This window comes from Podarcis liolepis (assembly GCF_965112155.1).
Source record: "Podarcis liolepis genome assembly, chromosome: 8".
Taxonomy (NCBI): domain Eukaryota; kingdom Metazoa; phylum Chordata; class Lepidosauria; order Squamata; family Lacertidae; genus Podarcis; species Podarcis liolepis.
In genome coordinates, this window is record NC_139560.1 from 42,183,729 (window position 1) to 42,195,820 (window position 12,092).

Sequence of the window (12,092 nt, forward strand, 5' to 3'; positions counted from 1 at the left end):
TGTCCCTCTCCACAGGTGGAGAGAGAGGTCCTTCCACAGAGGGAGATCAGACCTTATAAGCCTCTAGTATGAGGTTGCAGAAAGATGCATAGCCAGTGTTTTTTTTCCAATAGAGCCCCAATGTCAAAAGGTCAAAAAGGAAGCATGCGGAAGTCATGCTAGGATTTGCCAGATCCTAATTCTTTCTGTTCCCCCAGCACAACTCTGGAACCAGGGACAAACCACACCAGTCCTGGAACTGATGTAGCCCCTCCACGGTGATAAATGGAAGGGCAAAAGTTGTTCAGAAGGAAAGCTCCTGGAACTGGGGTGCAGGGAGGGCAGAGGAAGAAAAACAGACCCCACCTTCCATCTGGTCAGTGCACACCTTTGGTTCTCCCCACCTCTGTATTGTTCTAGAAGCATACCTATTCAGAGGCAAGTTCCACTCAACTCAATGGTGCTTAATTTCCAAGTAAATACGCTTAGGATTAGAATGTCAATCTGCTAACCATAATTCTAAATCAGCTTTTGAGTCTGCTGTGCTCATGAGCAGCTGCTTATGTTGCCCCTATTTTGTCACAATTAGTAAGATACAAAATAGAACTCACCCTGTAGTTCTTGAACAGGCTAGAATAAAAGAAAGGAGGAAACAGTCAGATGTGCAATCTGTTCTTTGCAGATTACAGGTGATACCTAATGGCAAGTGCAGCCATTCTATCAGCCAAATTCATCTGGCAAGTTTTGCATCAAAAGTTTAAAGTCAGATTCACCTATGATTTTCTGTGCATATATGAAAACATGTTCTACCTGAGACATGGGACTAAACCCCGTTTCTTGCTATATTTTAAAAATCTTGGTTAACCGTTGCTTTCTCTTGTTAATATATTTATATACTGTGGTGATAATATTCCTGCTGGTGTGCTTAGCAATTGCACGGAGCTGGGATTAAATTCCCTAAAATTCTATCACAGAACAGTTAAAGAGAATTTCTTTTTCCATAATCCTACAATTTCACAACTGGAAAGGAAGAGGAACTAGTGTTGTACCAAACAAGAGAATGGTGTGCATATGGAGGTTCAAAAAAAGACACAGCATCATTTCCCAGGCCTCAGCTCAAGAAAATCACTAGAGCTTGGATTAGGTGTTTAAACAAAATTAATTATTGGTCAGTAGGATACTGGGATATTACACATAACCTAGCATATATGAAAATACTGGATCATTAAAATATATTCATTACCCACACTTCATAATAAGGATAATAAAATAGCTGGTGTGCCGTTTGTCTATCATGTTGTTCTATAGATACAACACTGTGGTTTATACTAGCCTCTTGTACCATACAGTTTAGCTAGTTTGTTATATTAGAACACATACCATTATAATAAGTGAGAGGATACAAGTAGAAATAACACTATGGTACAAATGTTATTTCAGACATTTATTCATTAACAACTTATAACAATGTAAGCTTGTTGTTCTTTTTTTGTATTTGTATAATTACACTTTGAAAACTTTTAAAATTGTTTTAGCTTTTGATATATAAAACAACTACTCTAAAATAGGGGACAGAACACACAGAGACAGAGGCTGCATTTACTGTGGCGGGAACCAACATAACCTGCCCCTAGGCTCATGCACGTCCCCCTTCTTTTCTGGCATAGATAAAATTAACCACAGTTTAGGTTAAGCCACAATGCTAAACTGTTGTGTAAATTGGAAGCAAAAGCTTCTGATCTCATCCTTGTGGCTGCACCAGAAGTGACGGGAGGGAGAAGCATGGAATCTTGGGCAGAAGTTAACTCCAAAAGAGTGATTTTTGTCAGAACCACAGCCAAGGAGGAAATGATTAAACTCTCTCTCCCCACTGCAACCCCAATAATTATGACCCCTGGCCCTGTTTTACAGAAACTATTGGCATTTTAAAAAAATATGCACATTAAATACAAATGTGCTAATTCACTTAATCCTTAAGAATTAAAGTATGCTTTTTATTGTCTTACCAGACAGCAAACTATCTGCAAAATAACTCCGCTCAGAAGCACATAAAATAGCCACAAATCCATGATGTACAACTTCAGTAAGAGCTGTAATCTTTTAATTTTTGTGCATTTATATCTAGAGTGCCATCATAAATGAAAACTTTGACCTTTGTATTGCAGGTGTTTGATATATACCTTTTGACAGAATGAAGCAAGAGGGCATTTCAGCTTTTTCATCGAACATCAGTGCCAGAATAAAACGACTGTTGATTGGTCTTCTTCTACCTTTATATACTTCTCATTGGATAAAGATGGTGGAAGTAACCAAATGCGATGCCTCAAACGAGGTATCTTCATGATGAACCTAGACAAAGACTCAGTTATTTGCACAGCCACATTCAGCTTAAGTTTGGGGGGGAAACCCAGAACATTTAGGGGAAGGAGAGCAGGGATCATTCCATTATGGAAGCTGAAATGCTTACGCTGACAGAATTTTGGGACACAGTACATTTAATTTCTCCCCTCCTCAAAATCTCTCTGGTTACCTTGATCAGCCTAGTTCCAGGATCCTATATATCAGATCCATGACCTCTATAGGTCCAAACCAATGGCATTGATCATCACTGCTAATCTTTGTAGAAGTGAAGATCTTTATTTAGAAGCCAATCTTAAAATCCTTCATCAGATTTTGTCTGTGTTGCCTACATTTCCCTTCAATTACTGTTATGGGAACGCCTTGGTCAGGATCACACTGCAATCGACTCCACCCCTATCAGTACTATTACGTGATGGCTTATCCAGATAGTGTTATGGGTTAACTATTCATCAAGCTTGATGATTTTTCAGTGGTGACCCTCTTTTTCATTAACTCCACTGAAATAAATCTGTTTCCTGCCAATGACTAGAAGAGGAGCTCACATTAGCCCTAGCCTGGAGATCTCCCAGGAAGGGAAGAGAACCCTTGCCGTTATGGCTATCGTAACACTTGCAAAATGAAAACTGCCAATCCTACCTTGTCTCTTGAGTAAACAAAGTGGGCACAGCATCCAAAGCTGTACTCACGCTTAGGTATGAGAAACACAGATTATGTCTAGCATAAGAGGGCCCATCTCATTACAAAGGCATACATCTTCAATGCCAGCTTTTGGACCTTTCAAAGTGTGACTTTCAAAGGATGTTTGTGTTTTGGTTGTCATATTGTTTCAGAAAGCATGAATTAGGGTAGGTTGGCTTTGAAATGGAAACTGAATGAAATTGCTCCCCCATCCCTACTCTCAGGTAAGTGTATATATAGGATTGCAACCTTAATGTGTGTGATGAAGTAGCAGGCTGCTATGTTAGAGAGAAAAGTAAATGCTAAAAAAATATATCTATAGATTAAATAGCCCACAAAGAACAGAATAAATTCCAGTTGCCAAGCAGATAACATGAATGAAATTATTGCTTATACTGTAATAATTTACTACCTATGTTGTACTTCTCCCTTACTCAAAAGCCAATTGTTCATTCTTTACCTCTCTCTCCCAGCAGCTATGAAGTGAGTTCAGCATGGTTATTTTGAAAGAAAAACACTCAGCTCTCAACTTGTACTTTTTCTGTATTGTTTTTTTTAAACAGTAGAAGCCACATAATTCGGTAGAAAAACTTACAAGGGCAATCAATAACCTTCTCCAATCAACTTCTCCCACATTAACAAGAGAAAGCCACCAGATTCAGAGAACTAGTAAATGGGATCATAAAACTGAAAATGGAATTATAGGCACATGTAATCCATGCAATCAGTCTAATGCACATAGCTAGACTTCTGCTCATAAAACCAGTCGAATGAAATGGAATTAAATACAAAAACTGCAAACTGCATCAGTGCATTTTTTTAATATTAGTCATTGCCATATATTGCAGATTGCCTGCTTTCTTGGATATAAGCTGCTTTGTAGTATGCACAAAAGGTTAAAGTGAAGTTTTAGCATTACTTTCTTTTCCCGCAGGCAATTTTGCACTGCTCCTTGGAACGTGGGGGGGCCTGGACTAAACGAAGCACACCTTCCCAGACCTTCAGAAAGCTGTGCTGTGGCAGAGCTGTCAGGGGCAGACTTTGGTCTTTCAAATTTCAGCAATGCCCTGTGCGAGGACAAAATTCAGCCCAACACACACACACACACCACCTCTCACCTTCCATTCTGCTCAATTCCCGACATCATAGTTGCGATCCCTTGCAGCATCCCAAAGGCTTGGCACCCAGTGTGGCAGAACCAGCCATGCTGCCCTAAATTCACCTCTGGAGCAGTTTCTAGGAGTATCACAGTGCTTAGCATTAGACTGGTGAGGGAAAAGGTTTGTACTCACTATAACAGGCTGATTCTTGCCCTCATCATCTGGTAGACCTTTGTTACAACAGTTTTGACGGGAGGATTCCCCAAACGACTCAGGTTACTGGCCATTTCATTCCCATAAAAAGTTCCAAGTCAATGTTGAAAAACTGGAAAGGCTGGGGGAGGGGGAATAGCCAGGGGGCAATCTAGTTATGTATCCATAGTGGTGTGCCCGCATATGTGCAAGAGAGAAAGAAAATTAAGTCTAAACACAATACATAGCTTTACACTATTGATATTGTTGTGTTGACACAGATATAGCAGCGTGCCTTACCAAGATGAACAAGACAGGAGTCTTGCTAGATTGCCTGTAAGTTGCAATGTGCCAACATAGAGTGATTGTTGGTTGTATTTCTAGAACATTGGGTTGGGAGAGCTTGCCTATGGGCATGCCTTGAATCTTCCCGGTTCTGTCACATACAATTATTTTGTTTCTGGTTATGGTGGCTGTTTCCTGCGGAACATTTGTGCAGCTTCTATGATCATGCCAAAGGTTATTAAGAAAACCTAAAAACACTAAAAGGGAAATTCCATTTATCAGAGATGCGTTAAAATCCAGTTTACTGCAGTCTTATCCTGCATAGAAAAAACTAGCAATGTTTGTTGCCTCAACGTCTACCACTAGGACTGGGAGTGTTCCCTGTTTGAAAATCCTGCAGTTGCTCCCAGTCACTGTACACAATATTGAGCTAGATGGATCAATGGCATTGTGTATGGGGCTTCAAACGTTCCTTCTTTTCTATATACTGTGAGCACTCTTGGAAAATACATTTCATTTGCAGTACTGTCATGCAGATATATTCACAAGCTGTACAAGACACACATTTGACTGAAAAATGTGCGAATTAAAAAACACCACAAAACCAGAACAAACACTTGTGGAATGAATGTAGAGGACAAAAACATTTTCAGAATGATTTTTTTTAAATTGAATCTTAGAGCAATGTCTTTCAAAAGTGCTTGGTGCCCCCTAGTGATTGAATCATATTATTTTTAGGGAAGTTAGAAAAGGAAAAGTCAATACTGTACCATTCAACTGCTGAGAATCAAACTTTTACATGTGATGTTCAGAAGAAAACCAAGGATGGTACTCAACAAGTTTGACTCAGAATAGACCCATTGAAATTAATGACTAAGTTAGGGCCATTAATTTCAATGGACCTACTCTGAGTAAAACTTGGTGGAGTACCACGTGTCAAATTACCAAACCTCTCAATCCCTTGGCAGCATTGCCTTTATAAAGTAACCAAAGATGTTTTAAGTAGTGATCATTTTCAGAAAAAATATACAGCCAAAAAGCCAGGGAGAAAGCCACCTTTGTGGAGAAAAGTTTTTGACCTCTACTTCTGTTCCACAAGTGTCTGTTCTGGTGAGTGAAACCACACATTGCCTTCCACAACCTACCCAAAGGAAGCAAAAGCCTGAGCTAACCCAGGTTCAGTCAACAATGGGTGGCACCTGGCTCAGGAAAGGCCCGCGGAGAGGCCTAAATTTTAAAGCCACAACAGTGCTAAAACACAAAAAGGTAGATTCATTTTTGCTAATGGCAAAACTAAACTGACAATTGGCTCCATATATGCCCGAAACACAAAACAACTACAGTTCATCCAGGAAACACTAAACAAATTCCTTCTCCAAAGGGTAAACAATCCTAGGAGGTAACCTCAACCTCAACAGGGGAGGCATCCCTAAAAGACATCCATCCTACAACCCCCTGGGCAACCTTCCTCAGAGGGAAACCCCAAACAATTAGAGACACTGACCAACTACTGAAAATGCTAAAAACTGAGGCCTTTGTGACATCTTGAGAGAAAAGAACCTGGGAGACACCAGCCACATTCCAGTCTGGATGTCCCAGCACCATGTCCTGACTGGACAGCATTCTGCTCACACAGAAACAACAAACATTGGTAACATTAAAACCACAGATCATGCCCCAGTAGAAGCTACCCTCAAGAGAGGAAGCACAAACTACCCCAGCATGGTCCTTTAGTCCCATCCTAACCACAAACCAACTAGCTAGAGAGAGTCTCTTGAAAACTACCTTTAAGGACAATGAAAGTGGTCACCAGAGGAGCCTGCATAAAGGAGAGGGCATCTCTTAAAAAAGCAAACCTCCTCAAAAATTGGTAAATTACAACAAGACATTACAACCCTCTCATCACACTACAAACAAGCAGGAGCAAAAAACCAAAACAAAAAACTCAACTCCTTAAACTCATAGAACAAAAAAGAACAAAAATTGACTCTCTAGAAATCAATAAAACAATGATTAATATCTTATGCTCTAAACAATGCTTTTACGAATATGGAGAAAAGAACTCCAGACTATTAGCAAATAGATGCAAGGGGGAAATCACTCAAAACAATAATACACTGTCACTAAAAAAGACGGTAACGTAACATCCTCCACTAAAGAAATAATATTGCCCCCCCAATACCTCTCACTAGCAAGAAAATGTAATAAACAAATAAAAAAAGAACCTACCCAGTTGACACTGACACAAAACCTCACACGTACACTATATAAAAGAATATAAGCCTCACCACCCCACCCTCTCCCACTTTCTTTCCCAACCTTATATACAGTATCAACACTAATGTATCACAACAAATGTAAGTGATTTGCAAGAAAGACTGTATAACCTGAAAAAAGAGACAAGGAATGTACTAAACCAAGAAAATCTTTAATAAAAACAAAAACAAACAAACAAACAAACAAAAGGTTGCCTCTAGAAGAGTGCTACACATAAAAGATGATTTTGGCATTTTTCAGTACAAAGAAAAAGACAAATGTGGATTATTTAATAAACTTTATTCAGAATTACACAGCTCACCATCAACGTCTGTGTTTGCTATCAATGACTATTTAGATAAACTTCATTAACACAGTTAGAAATGGATCATATGCAGTCTTTGAATAAATCTATTAAAGGAAGTGCAAATGGCTATTAAAAAACTATGAGGATACAAAGCACCGGAGGCTGGCAGTTTTACAGAAACGTTCTATAAACATTTTAGAAATGAACTGTCTCCCCATCTAGCCAAGTTCTTTAATGAAGTTCTTTTGGCGGAACTTTCACCGTATTACTGGCATCAATCTAAAATAACAGTACTACCAAAAGCTAGAAGAAACCTTGACCTAGAGGAATTGTAACATCCAATTAGCCCTGTTATACCAAGAAGCTAAGATGTATACAGCCATTTTAGCAAACAGATTAAATGTGTTCATTACAAATTTTATCTCCCCAAACCAGGTAGGCTTTCTGTATCGCTGGCATAGTGGATCCAGTAAGACACCTATTGAATGTCATTTATTATAGTAAAAAGAAAGGTAAGTCACGTACAATAATCTCATGGGATTTTTACAAGGTCTTTGACAGGCTGAGTTGGTCATTTTTAAATCACTGATGTATAGACTTAACATGAGAGTGGTTTATTAACTCGACTTTTGAAGTATACAAACATTCCTTTGCTACAGTCTTATGTAATGGTCTCAACTCAGAAACCTCTAAAAAGAGTAAAACAAGATTGTCCTTTGTCTCTGCTTTTATTTGCCTTGTCTATTGAACCACTGGCAACAGTCATTAGAAACAATGTGAATATAGAAAGTGAAAAAAATTAAAGTAAAATGCATACTAACCTTTTTGCAGATGGCATAGCTTTCATATTATCAAAACCGGAATTGGCAATACCTGAAGTTATTAAAGAACTGAATAATTCTGAAACCAAATCTGAAATTATGTTTAGTGTGGTCTTACCAGTCTCAAACTTTCATACAAAGCATTGAGGGTTTTACAATCTGTCCTCAAAAGCTGAAATACCTGGGAATATTTATATCAAAATTATTGCACTCTTTAAGGAAAGCAAATTTTGAGTCTTTGTTATCTCAAGTTAGACAGGAAGTGAAATCCTGGAAAAGTCTAAACCTTTCTTGCTTGAGCCACATTGTGGCTATGAATATGTTGATCCTTCTGAAGTTTCTCTGCCTATTTCAGGTCCTGCCAATAACTATAATGCCTAACAATTTAAAATTTGGCAAAGATAAATTTAAAATCTGGTCTGGGAGTGCGCCACTTGCTTATATACTATAAGGCATTCCAAGTCTTGATGTCTTTGATTCAAGATCCAGGAGGAAAACAGTGGCTATAGAATTGGAAGATCCTAAGTTTGGGGCATGTTTATCAATTTTGGGTTTTGGTATTTAAAAAATTGATTTTAATATACAAAATGGACCTACAACCTTCCCCTCAACTTGCTTTACTTGGAATAAAGACCATGTCTACTCCACCAGTCGCTCATAAATAACTCTTAATGTTCTTCCTCTCAGCGGAAATAGGTGCTCCGAGCATGGACAATAGCCCTGGATGAAAAGCTGATGTGCCAGATTCATGCAACCAAAGGGAATTCTAGCCCCTTTCTTTCCTGTGTGTGACACCATTTCTGGAGTATATGCATCAAGATTATATTTATACCCACACATACACACTGAGATTGCATGGTAATATGTGGAAAGATTTTTTTGGAGTGTACTGTAAGAATCTGAGTTGATATTTTTAAGCAATATGGTTTGTGTGTTGTGAATATGTTGTTTTATGTGTGATGTGAAAAATGAAAATTAATTTAAAGGGGGGGGGGACTAACGTGATCGCACTCTGCTAGACACTCAGAACTGACCTCAGTTCTCCAGAGGCAGCCTGACCAGCACAGAATAGAGTAGAACTATTACCACAAATGACTTGCATACTAAGCTTTTGTTAAAGCGACCTAATATTGCATTAGGCTACAGAGACAAGAGGCAACAATGACATGGTACTGAGGGAATCTGCTCATTCCTAATTATACCAATAGTGCAACTACTACCTAGTGTCTAATACCCTTTATGGGCAAGGTGCTTCAGGACTGTGGCAATGTAGCTGTAGACACTCTAGGAAGAAAGCTATTAACTGCCCCCACTCCAATAAGGGTTCAGGATGTTTTTTAACACAAAATCAGCCCTGGTTGTTCTTATGAATATTTCCCAGAGGAGAGATGGGGAGTGCAACTTTGTTGCTCTTGCTTATCTCTCTGCCGCTTTGATACCACTGACCATGGTACCTTCTGTGAGTTGGATGTTGAAGGAACTTCTCTATGGTGGTTCCACTCCTATTTGTAGGGCCAGTCTCAGATAATAGTACTGAGGGACTATGTATCAGTACCCTTGTGATTTAGTTTTGGGGTACTGCACAACACCATTTTATCCCCAATGTTATTAAACATCTATATGAAGCCAACAGAAGCAGTCATCAGGAGACTTGGGGCAGTGTCATCAATGTGCTGATGACACCCAGCTCTTTGTTAATTCTCAGTCAAGAGGGCATGCACAAGATGAAGCAGTGCCTGGAATCAGGGTGGGTAGGATATGGACCAAAAAAGTGAAGCTGAATTTTGTTAAGACAAGGGTGCTCTGGATGACCAATTCCCATGCCTAAGAATTTGGGACTTGCCTGTTCTGGATTGGATTGCACTCTAAAGGAACATGCAGAGAGTTTAGGAGTATTTATGGAACAATCTTTGTCCAATGAGGCCCGTGTGGCCTCCATGGCAGAGAGCCTACTATCAGCTTTGGGTGGAATGTCAACTGCACCCTTTCCTAGACAAGGATTGTTTGGGCACTGAGACTCATGAAGTGGTAACCCCATGTTTACAGTGTTCAAATGTAAAATGGCTTTTGAAGATGCACAGGTATTCCCATGGTTTCCAGGACTAGGCTTTGAAACAAGTGTTCAGTAGATAATTTAACAGAAAGCTCATATCTAAAATCAGATTAAGCTGGTATTGGCCCAAGACCAATTTCCCCCTAAAACAGCACTTCCAATAAAAGACCTCTTTATTTCTTACCATAAAACTTCCTTAGTCAGTTAGTATTTTCAACATACTTGCAGCTCATTATTCGGACTTTTTTATCCCAAATTTTGTTAAAGAACTGGAAGAAGTTTTTATAAACTTTCTCAAGTGAATGATACAATCCAAAAAGCAGTAAGTAACCAATCTCTGAATAAAATAAATTAAACCTATCAATTTAAGATAGGCTACTTTACAAGTAAGTGGCTGGTGTCTAGAAAATGGCCAAGTAGTTAGTATGCCATAGCTAGGAAGCCTCCAGATTGTGGCTACTTAAGAGATTCTTGACAGCATTGAGAAAACCCCTGTGTGCATGTTCTTTTATGTAAACACTAGCTGGGGCTAAAATAGTATTGGGCTAGAAATTATTGGGGGTTTTTTAGCTTTTAACATAGATTTAGTAAGCATAGAAAAAAAGTTATTTAACTCATCCAAAAAAGAATAAAAAACACCACCCTGTCCTTACTATCTGTATGTCAATACTTTGTCCCAGTGCAATTTTTTTCTCTATAGTGTAACACTTATTTAAAAATAATAAAACAAATGATGCAAAATGGCTCTTAATAGCTTTATCTCAAAGACAGTAATGTTTTTGCCAGATATCTGAAATATTTCTAATATTATGTGGAGGAAAAAACACCCCATATTAAAGTATTATAATATAACATGCTTTTTTGTTAGTTTAAATAAAAAGCATTTTAAAATAAATTCAAGGGAAAGTAATACTGCTATACAGTTAAACTGGATACAAGGGCTCCCTTTTATTAACACTGAGACCACTGATGCAGCTTCTCCCCTCGCAGAAAGCAATGGTGTGAACAAATTAGAGATTTCAAAGGTTCTCTTGACAAGATTCCTCAACAGCATTTTGGAACAGAGTTTCCTCATCCAGCTGAGGATTCTAAATACAAACAACAACAAAAATGGTTTAGAATTTCCCCCCAGACCAAGTTATTACACTCTACAGTTCAGCATGTACTCTGCATTAATTACTACAACAAAGAGCACACAATAGGAAAATGTATATGAATAGTCTGCTAAATGATATAAGTGATCCTTTAGAAAAGAAGGCTGTCATTCCGGCAATTAACATGCTAGTAACAGCAAAATAAATTACTAAAAACTGGAACCTCCCCCAAAACATTTCCAGAAATGAATGGTTGCAAAATGTTGATTATGAGTGATGTTATGGCAATTATTCACATCTAACCAGGACATTTAAAGGAAAAGCAAGCAATGTTGTTTTGGAACAGTATTTTTACTTGAGATAATCTTAAGGAGCAATTATTAGTTATGTTATTTGGTATTAATTCAGCGGAAATTTAGGGGGTATAAAACAGAATTGGTTTCGATATGTTTTACTCAGAAATAACTCCGGTGAAATAAATGAATCCTCCTACTTACTGAGAAAAAAATGGATTCCCCCCCCCCCCGCCTTTCCTATTTTCCAGGACATTTCACCCATTTCCACCCAGACACTGCTTGCAGCTGCAATAGTCTGGTTATGTCCAGGAAATTCTGGACATATGGCAACCCTAGATTATGGAACATTGCAGTTAAAGCAAGATGGGAACGGCTTTTCTGGATTTGAGCATGTTTCTTTTTGTTTACATGATCTGTGATATATATATCTTGCTCTTCCAGTGAGGAGCTCAAGGTTGTGTATATTATCCTCCCTTTCATCTTTGTAATGGCCCTGTAAGATATAGGTTAAGATAATATATGCACTTAAGCCTAAATTCTTCCAACAGACTGCTGGTGGGATTGCAGAGGACCCAATCTAAGTAAAGTGTAACAGGTCCAGGAAATCCTGTTGGCATCCCAGCACCACAGACTGTTCCCCAGCCAGACTGTTCCCCAGCCAGGCAGCAGA

At 38.6% G+C, this 12,092-nt stretch overlaps 1 protein-coding gene and 1 long non-coding RNA gene across 2 annotated transcripts in view; one reads left to right on the forward strand and one right to left on the reverse strand.

Moving 5' to 3' along the window:
• Window positions 1-12,092, reverse strand: part of MEP1B (meprin A subunit beta) — a 50,960-nt gene that overhangs the window by 29,857 nt on the left and 9,011 nt on the right.
• LOC310713528 lies at window positions 2,201-11,121 on the forward strand. The gene is made up of 2 exons (XR_014529308.1): window positions 2,201-8,511; window positions 8,724-11,121. It is a non-coding gene; the product is annotated as an uncharacterized lncRNA (long non-coding RNA).